Source organism: Lissotriton vulgaris, chromosome 10 (assembly GCF_964263255.1).
Source record: "Lissotriton vulgaris chromosome 10, aLisVul1.2, whole genome shotgun sequence".
Lineage (NCBI taxonomy): Eukaryota > Metazoa > Chordata > Amphibia > Caudata > Salamandridae > Lissotriton > Lissotriton vulgaris.
In genome coordinates, this window is record NC_141698.1 from 887,515 (window position 1) to 897,411 (window position 9,897).

The 9,897-nt window shown below is 56.1% G+C and overlaps 1 pseudogene; it reads right to left on the reverse strand.

Annotated features, from left to right (window-relative positions):
* LOC147684273 (proteasome subunit beta type-11-like) lies at window positions 1-931 on the reverse strand (annotated as a pseudogene).
* Window positions 932-9,897: the final 8,966 nt, after the last annotated feature.

Here is a 9,897-nt window from a genome sequence, read left to right on the forward strand (position 1 = left end):
CTATACTTCTGCCAGCACAATGCAGGGCTCTCTCCTTAGGCATGGGAGCCCCACACTGCTATCTGCCTCTCCTCTCCTGGGCCCCCTACTGGGACCTGGGACTTCAGCTCCCGCACTTCCTCTCTGGCGCCGGGGCTCCCTCTTCACCACGGGAGCCCTGGAAGGGGACAGGCACTGCTTGCAGTGGGCACACGCCGCAGGGCACGCAAAAGTTACAGGTACTGTGCATGCGCGGGCAGCCCTTGCCCTCCCAGGTCTCCTCCCGGCCCGGATGTGGAGCTGCTTTCTGTTTTGCTCACCGTGAGTGGCAAGACTAACTGCTCTCTGAGCCAGGCCGTAGGCTTCTGGGATGGACATTTTGTTGTGGTAGCTGGCATCCAGCACCCCGTTGGCATAGGGTGACCCAGAGCCCACTGAAAGCAGATGCCCTTTCAGACGGCTGCCATCACTGTACACATAGTAGAGTGCGGGCCTTTGCAGTCCCAGCTGCACAGCGTGGAGGCCACGCACATGTCCGTGCCCCGGTAGCGTTACAGCATGGTCGACAGGAGCTTGGCCGTGCCCGCCATCGTCAGCCGGTGCCCATGACGCAGCTCGTAGAGGCGGCACTCACGCGCCAAAACCCGCACCCAGGTGGCCCAGTCCGCAGAGCTGCCGGAAGTAGTGGCCAGCAGGTGAATGTGGACAGGGTGGACCTTCTCTGCGAACGGACAGGCCACCAGGGTTCCACAGGAAGCACAAGTATTTGCAGCCACGATCACTGTGTGCCGGAAGGTGAAGACCAGCGTGGTGGTGCCGTGTGCTGACTCGAGGCGACAGCCTGGGGGACTTCGAGGTCCCTGTAGGCCGTAAGCAGCCATGCATCACTAGGGCTGATGGCAGCCGCTGGACCACAGGGATCACTCAGCCCACACACTGCCTGTAGCGCCATGGTGATCCAGCGCCAGTGTAACGAGGTCACCGGGGCCCTTGAGGTTTATGCCTCACACTGCCCTTGTCTTGTATTGGGGGCCCACCCCTAAGCGAACACACCCACTCGACATGGCTTCTAGAGGTCCCCCGTGCCCCACGCATCCATCAACATTGCAGGTAATTGCTTCGGACTAAACAGCACCAACGCCATGGACGCTTCCAAGTCAGCGTCACGCGTTGGGATACAATTCCAGGCATCATGCTCAGAGGTACAATTCCACGCAGCCAAATGCCACACTACGTTGGAATGAATCTTCACTATTGACATAGCTGTGATATCCGTATCCCAGCATCCCACCCACTCTCTCTCACCTAACACTTCACAGCCTTCAGTGCTTATCCCAGGAGTAAGATAGGTATAGAAATTCAGATGCAGTATGGAACATTAAATAACACTTGATAGCAACAATGCCTTGTCAGTGACTTACATTAGTAACAAGCATTTGCAATGCAATAGTTCTTGCATTTACGTGAGTTTAAGCTATTGGCATGGTAAATGACAATGCCTTTTATTTATGTTTTAAAAACGAAAACAAAACTAAAAGGCATTGCCATTTGTAATGTCAATAGCTCAAACTCGCGTAAATGCGAAACCTATTGCATTGCAAATGCTTGTTTTTTGTTGCAGTTTAACATAGCGCAGAGTCGGCCTGACGGTATTGGAACGCTTTACACAAGCACCAGTTACTTTACAGAAGGGGACATTCATTTTTTTAGCTACAGGAAGACTAACGGCCAGATTCATCAAACTAAAATCAGCTCGCAAAGGGCCAGATTCTGAGAATCTGGCCCTTTGTGAGTGCTATTTTTGCATTTGGGATTCATCATCCCAAATGCAAAAATCGCAATTCTAGAAATCGCTATATTGCGATTAATTGCAATTAAGGAATCTCAATTTGAGATTCCTTAAATGCAATTCATGAACCATTTTAAAATTGCGAATTCGCAATCTGGGGCCACTATTTACCGCAAAGTCTAACTACCTGGTAAATAGCAAAAACTTTGAAAAATGCACTAAAGTGCATTTTTCAAAGTTTCATGTTGCGCACACACATGTCCTAAGGGCATGTGTGTGCGCAACATATGTGCACACATCAACTTCAGGGGTGCAACAGGGTGTCCTTTGGACACCCCTGCACCCTTGAAATCGCAATCTCAATTTGCGAATCGCTAATTGGGATTAGCAAATTGAGATGGTCTTCCAATTCATTCCTATAGGTCTCTAGGCCCATAGGAATGAATCGGGAGAAATTCCTTAATTGCGACTCGCAATTTGCGAGTCGAAATTAGGGAATTATTAGAAATCGCTATTTTTTAAGTGATTTCTTGATGAATAGCATTTTGCTATTCCTTAATAGCGAATCAGTATTTTTCGCTATTAAGGAATCGCAAAATGTGTTCTTGATGAATCTGGGGGAGGGAGTATTAGCGTGCTACGCTAATCCAACTCGAATACACCTAGGCATTAATTGATGTATGTTGTAGAGGGGTAAGGCGCCTCCTAACGCAACTGCCTCCTGGCGTCCGAGTGGCACCTAGATACTATTCACTAAAAGGTATTTCGGAAATTCCTTCAGTGGAAGTCAGGTGCAGGCTACATGCCTGAAACACAAGTTGCCTATAAGGGCATTATCTTTAGCCAGCAAACCCGCTCACAGCATGCAAAATGCAATTTCCAGTCCTGCTCAGTCACAAAACAGTGCGCGCTGGCGGACCCGTGCAATATAACCCACACACAGATACATAAATTGAAAAAATTTACAACATTTGCTCCGTTCAGCGGGGTGGTGGCCGAATGCTGTGATTTGGCCGGAACTTCTGGAACGGCCTGCTGTCCCGGGCAATTCCACTGCGGCAATTCCATGACTGCATGGATGGGGCGGCTGGGGTTTCCACTGCACGAGTCCACCGCCCGGCCCGTTCCGGTCCGGTCATTTACCGCGGCCAGCCGGGTTCGCAACACCGCCCCCACCCTACAGTAGTTTACGTTCTGCCCTGGGATCGGGTGGGAATCAACGCTCAGCCAGTTGCGGAATATAAAAAGCACATTACAGAACGGTGCATGCCTCTACCATTATTGCAGTGACACATTGATACTCGGAGTATAATCGAAGATGACTGGGACCTATTCTGCAAACGCCACTGACGATTCTGATATGTACATATGAAACAAACACCGCAGTATAGAACCGCACCTGGGTTCCGCCCAATGTTGGCCCTGCGTAAGCAGCCCAGGTGAAACTTGCAACCCCGGAGGTACGTGATTACCTCGCAGGCAACGCACCCTCGCGATACGCTCTGCCTGCTCGGCTGCTGCCATGCCCACTTCAACATCTGCTAAGTGGGGTGACCGTACAACCAACACCCGATATGAACATAGACCGCCCGAACACGTGGGGCAGTCTGCGACATTACATAGAGCCAAGTAACCCCCGAGATGCAGTCTCACCTGTCCCGCCAACACGCCGTTCCTCAATGGTTTCTATACTGACCTAAAAGTGCCAGCACAACCAACCCACAACAAACGAGCAGAGTCAGCCCCGGAAAAATTCCACCAGTCTACGACCGAGGGAGCGGCTCTGCCGAAAGATTTGACTGGGGGTGTCTAATGCGACCTCACCACTCCGGCGAGTCTCTGAGAGTTACTAAAGCACAGTGCCTCAGAAACCTGCCCCTTAGGACGGCACTCGTGCTGGCCACTGAGGCTTCGAACTCATCCAGCCCCGCCAGAGACTCGAACTCAGGACACGAAACCGAAACTCTGTCCCCTGTGCCAAGCGGGCATCACCACATTGACTCTCCTTAACTGCTCAGGGGCCTGGCGTAACTAAAAAATCTTAAACCATACTCCCCGGCCGACACGCGGCGCAAAATGCCCCCGCGACCACAGCAGGAGTGACCCTGGGGTCCGGGTCGGGCCTCCCGTTTGAGGGGGGGATCCATAACAGCGTATCCCTCTCCGAAGCGGACAACCCTCCTGCCCCGGTCCCCCTCCCAAGCCCCTTACAGCCAAAAGGCGCGCGCCTAACAAAGGGGCCGGGCGAACACCCGTACTTCGGACAGGTTCCCTCCTGGGCAGGGCCCAGATGGTGAGACCCCATGGGGTGGGGGTTGTCTACTAACCTCATGGTCTGCAGCGTACGAGGGACACGACCAAACGGCGTCAGGGTGAGGGGACAAAGAGGCCGCCAGGTGGGCGGGGGAAGAATATATACCTCTCCCCGCCTCCCACCAGGGCCGGAAGTGATGTCCAGGACCCCGTAGGGTCGTGGAACACTGGGCTGCCCCGTGTGCCATCTTGTGGCACTAAGGGGCCGCCCTCTTATGAGTCTCCCATGCGGGACGGGTCGGCCGGCCTGCAAAGGCGACTCCAACCCCCACAGGGTGACAACAAACCCCACAGGGTGACTCCAAACCCCACAGGGTGACAACAAACCCACAGGGTGACTCCAAACCCCACAGGGTGACAACAAACCCCACAGGGTGACTCCAAACCCCACAGGGTGACAACAAACCCCACAGGGTGACTCCAATCCCCACAGGGTGACAACAAACCCACAGGGTGACAACAAACCCCACAGGGTGACAACAAACCCCCACAGGGTGACAACAAACCCCACAGGGTGACAACAAACCCCACAGGGTGACTCCAAACCCCACAGGGTGACAACAAAACCACAGGGTTTACTACAAACCCCACAGGGTGACTCCAACCCCCACAAGGTGACAACAAACCCCACAGGGTGACTCCAAACCCCACAGGGTGACAACAAACCCAAAGGGTGACAGCAAACCCCCACAGGGTCACTCCAACCCACACAGGGTGACAACAAACCCCACAGCGTGACAACAAACCCCACAGGGTGACTCCAACCCCCACATGGTGACAACAAACCCACAGGGTGACAACAAACCCCACAGGGTGACTCCAAACCCCAAAGGGTGACAACAAACCCCACAGGGTGACAACAAACCCCACAGGGTGACTCCAAACCCCACAGGGTGACAAAAAAACCACAGGGTGACAACAAACCCACAGGCTGACAACAAACCCCACAGGGTGACTCCAATCCCCACAGGGTGATAACAAACCCACAGGGTGACCACAAAACCCACAGGATGCCTCGAAAACCCACAGGGTAACTCGAAAACCCACATTGTGACAACAAACCCCACAGGGTGACAACAAATCCACAGGGTGACAACAAACCCCACAGGGTGACTCCAACCCCCACATGGTGACAACAAACCCACAGGGTGACAACAAACCCCACAGGGTGACTCCAAACCCCAAAGGGTGACAACAAACCCCACAGGGTGACAACAAACCCCACAGGGTGACTCCAAACCCCACAGGGTGACAAAAAAACCACAGGGTGACAACAAACCCACAGGCTGACAACAAACCCCACAGGGTGACTCCAATCCCCACAGGGTGATAACAAACCCACAGGGTGACCACAAAACCCACAGGATGCCTCGAAAACCCACAGGGTAACTCGAAAACCCACATTGTGACAACAAACCCCACAGGGTGACAACAAATCCACAGGGTGACTCCAAACCCCACAGGGTGACAACAAACCCAGAGGGTGACAACAAACCCCCACAGGGTGACTCCAACCCCCACATGGTGACAACAAACCCACAGGGTGACAACAAACCCCACAGGGTGACTCCAACCCCACAGGGTGACAACAAACCCACAGGGTGACTCCAAACCCCACAGGGTGACAACAAACCCCACAGGGTGACAACAAACCCACAGGGTGACAACAAAACGCACAGGATGACTCGAAAACCCACAGGGTGACTCGAAAACCCACATTGTAACAACAAACCCCACAGGGGGACAACAAACCCACAGGGTTTCATCATAAAGGACAACAAAGTCACCTTACAGAGTGCCACGAAACCCTACAGGGTGAACCAACCCACCGTATGGGGCATGTTAGACGGAGCTGGAGGGTCGGCCGAGGACAAGGGGAGAGGTCTCCGGGGAGAGCCGTCTCCAGCGATCGTACAGACGAGTAACTTCCCCCCCACAGATGTACACCACACAAAGATAAGGTTTAACGTTCTTTATAAGCAATCTTGAAGTACGATAGAATGGTACAAGGAGGTCAGGACTCAGGGGTCCCCTCGATTCTAGTCTCTTGGATGGGAAAGGGGGTAGCGGGACAGTCTTGTTACCAATCTGGTAGATGCGATGATATGATGGATAGCTCACAATCCTCGAGCTCGGCGTTCTAGGTGGACGGGCCGCGGCAGCGCCGGCAGGTCCCGAGATGATCGTAGGTAGCGACGGTCCGCGGCAGCGCCAGCAGGTCCCGGTGAAGGTGGTAGTTACAACGGTCCGCGGCAGCGCCAGCAGGTCCCGACGAGGATGAAGGATGCAGAAGGTTGCGGCAGCGCCAGCAGGCAGGACGATAGTTCACAAGGCAGGGCTACGGCAGCGCCAGTAGTCCGTCAAGGATGAGTTCTTCACGGGGTCTCTCGACTCCAGGATACAACTGCCTTCCTACTCTGGAGCTGCCCCAGTTATAGGTCTGGCGCCCTTTGATGTCCGGACCCTCGCACTTGGAGGTCTGGAGGTCTGGGATGAGGGAGTCCAGACACCCAGCAGGGGGGTGGAGCCAGTGCCCGGGGGAGCTGGGGGCGATCGGCACCTGGCGGGGGAGAGCCATCGACACTTCTTTCTCCCATTGACCTGCCAAGTGGTCCGTTCACCTCCTGGGAGGATAGTGGTGCCGGGATGTCGGGGCCTGGCCAGGCCCAGGGTTAGGGTCGAGTCGAGGCCACGCGGCCTCGTGGTGCAGGGTCCAAGATGGCGGCCGGGCCGGGCGATGGAGTTGGTAGTGGCTCGGCCCCATGACACAGAGATGTCCGAGGGCAGGAGTCCCGTAGGGGACGAGGTGCGGGTTGCTTCTGTGGGTAACACCTGGAGGGCCGGGGCTCGGGCCCTGTCATGTGGGGAGGGAGCGAGCCCTTCATGTGGCCTGTCCAACATGCGTCCCCCCCAGCTGAAGGCGGGGAGAGTCACCCATCCTCTTGGGGACTCTCCTCGTCGAGGCGGAAAAAGCGTGACAGGCCATCCGTGTTGGCGTGGTCTTGGCCAGGTCGGTGTTCCACAGTGAAGTCCATCCCCTGCAGGGAGATGGACCAACGCAATAGTTTGGGATTTTCCCCCCGCATCTGCATTAGCCACTGCAGGGGCCGATGATCTGTTTGCACCCGGAAGTGGGTACCGAAGAGATAGGGCCGGAGCTTCTTGAGGGCCCACGCTACTGCGAAGGCCTCCATCTCGATGGTGCTCCAGCGCTGTTCTCGGGCCAGTAGGCGTCTGCTGATGAAGGCCACCGGTTGGTCAAGTCCTTCGGGGTTCAACTGGGAGAGGACCGTCCCGATGCCATGGTCGGAGGCATCTGTTTGTACGATGAATTCCCGGCTGTAGTCGAGGGCCTGGACCACAGGGGCAGTGCACATGGCGGCCTTCAGCTTCTCGAAGGCCGCTTGACAGTCTGGAGTCCAGTTGACCTCCTTCGGGTGGTTTTTGGAGGCGAGTTCCGTGAGGGGCCCCACAATGCTGCCATAGTCCCTCACAAACCGCCGGTAGTAGCCGGTGAGCCCCAAGAAGGCTCGGACCTCGGTTTGCGTGACTGGAGGCTGCCAGGACTGGATGGCAGCGATCTTGAGTTGAAGAGGGGCCACCAGACCGCTTCCCACTTGGTGTCCGAGATAGGTCACGGACCCCTGACCAATTTGGCACTTGCTGGCCTTGATTGTGAGGCCGGCCTGTTGAAGGGCCTGCAGGACCTCTCGGAGGTGGCGGAGGTGGTCTGACCAGTGCCGGCTGTACACAGCGATATCGTCCAGGTAGGCGGCGCTGAACTCCTCGAGTCCCGCCAATACCTGGTTCACCAGTCGCTGAAAAGTAGCTGGAGCGTTCGTCATGCCGAATGGCATGACTTTGAAGTGGTAGTGGCCATCGGGGGTGGAAAAGGCGGATCGTTCTCGAGCCCGGGGTGTGAGACCAATCTGCCAGTAGCCTGCTGTCAGGTCGAAGATGCTGAGGTAGCGGGCAGCCCCCATGCGGTCGATCAGTTCATCTGCTCGGGGGATGGGATGAGCGTCGGTTCTGGTGACAGCGTTCAGGCCCCGATAGTCGACGCAGAATCGGAGCTCAGGAGTGGTGCCGGGGGCAGCAGCTTTGGGGACCAGCACGACCGGGCTGGCCCAGGGGCTGTCCGAGGGCTCGATGACCCTGAGCGTGAGCATCTTTGACACTTCTTCTTGGATGCAGGCACGTACCCGATCTGGTACGCGGTACGCCCGATGTCTGATAGGGGGACTGTCCCCAGTGTCCACGTCGTGCAAGCAGCAGGGGGTGACCCCTGGGGTGAGGAAAAACAGGGTCGCAAATTGCAGCAGGAGGTCCCGGCAGTCTTGGCGCTGTTCTGGGGTGAGGACATCTGAGAGTCGGACCCCGTCTACGGATCCATCTTTCTCACGGGTCTTTAGGAGATCAGGGAGAGGCTCGGAGTCTTCTTCCGCTCCACTGTCCGAAGCTATCAGGAGGCTGAGCTCCGAGCGCACAAAGTGGGGTTTGAGTCTGTTGGCGTGGAGGACCCGGAGGGGGTTCCGGGGAGATTCCATATCGATGAGATAGGTGACGGGGCTCTTGCGCTCGACCACTTTGAAGGGCCCCGTCCACTTGTCCTGCAAGGCACACGGTTCGGTGGGGGACATCACCCACACTTGTTGGCCAGGTTCGAATTCGATGGAGGAGGCATTTTGATCGTACCATTGCTTCATGTCCTCCTGACTGGCTTCAAGATTCGCTTTTGCCATTTCTCTGAATCGTCTGGTCTGATTGCGTAGGGTCAGGAGGTACTTGAAGACGTCTGGAGGGGTCTTCAGGGGGGCCATCTCCCAACCTTCTTTGACGAGGCTGAGGGGCCCTCGAACAGGGTGTCCGTACAAGAGTTCGAAAGGACTGAAGCCGAGGGACTTCTGGGGGACTTCTCGATAGGCGAAGAGGAGGCACGGGAGTAGCACATCCCACTGGCGACGGAGGGGCTCCTCCAACCCCCCGATCATTCCCTTGAGCGTGCGGTTGAACCGCTCGACTAGTCCGTTTCCTTGAGGGTGATAGGGGGTCATGAATCGGTAGGTGACCCCGCACTGTTGCCAGAGGGATTTCATATATTTTGAAATAAAGTTTGTGCCTCTGTCGCTGACGACTTCTCGGGGGAAGCCCACCCGGGAGAAGATCCCCATTAAGGCCCGGCCGACCACCGGGGCTGTTACAGTTCGCAGGGGAACAGCCTCGGGGTAGCGGGTGGCATGGTCCACCAGTACCAGGATGAACCGATGTCCTTGTGCTGTTCGGGGGTCCAGGGGCCCCACAATGTCTATTCCCACCCTCTTGAACGGGGTGGTGACAACTGGGAACGGTTGCAGAGGTGCTTTGAGTTTGCGGCCGCTCTTCCCGCTGGCCTGGCACGTGGGGCAGGACCGGCAGTGGTTGAGGACGTCGTTTCTCATCTTTGGCCAGAAAAAGTGGGTCACCAGGCGACTGTAGGTTTTGTCCTGTCCCAGGTGTCCAGCCAGAGGGACATCGTGGGCCAAATTCAACAAGAAGTCTCTAAAACGGAGGGGCACCACCAACACTCGACTGGCCCCTAACTCCGCGATTCTTTGTTCACTATACAACAGGTCGTTGTCCCAATAGATCCAATGGGCTCCGGCGGTGTCTCCCGCGCTCTGGGCGAGGGCTTGCTGTCGCAGTCCCTCGAGGGAGGGACAGGTCTTCTGCTCTTGACGGAACTGCTCCTGGGTGGGTCCCCCTTCTTGACGCACTGAGCCAGGTCGGGAAGGTCCTGGAGCTGAGCGAGCCCTTCGGGGGTTTGCTCAGGGGGGTTG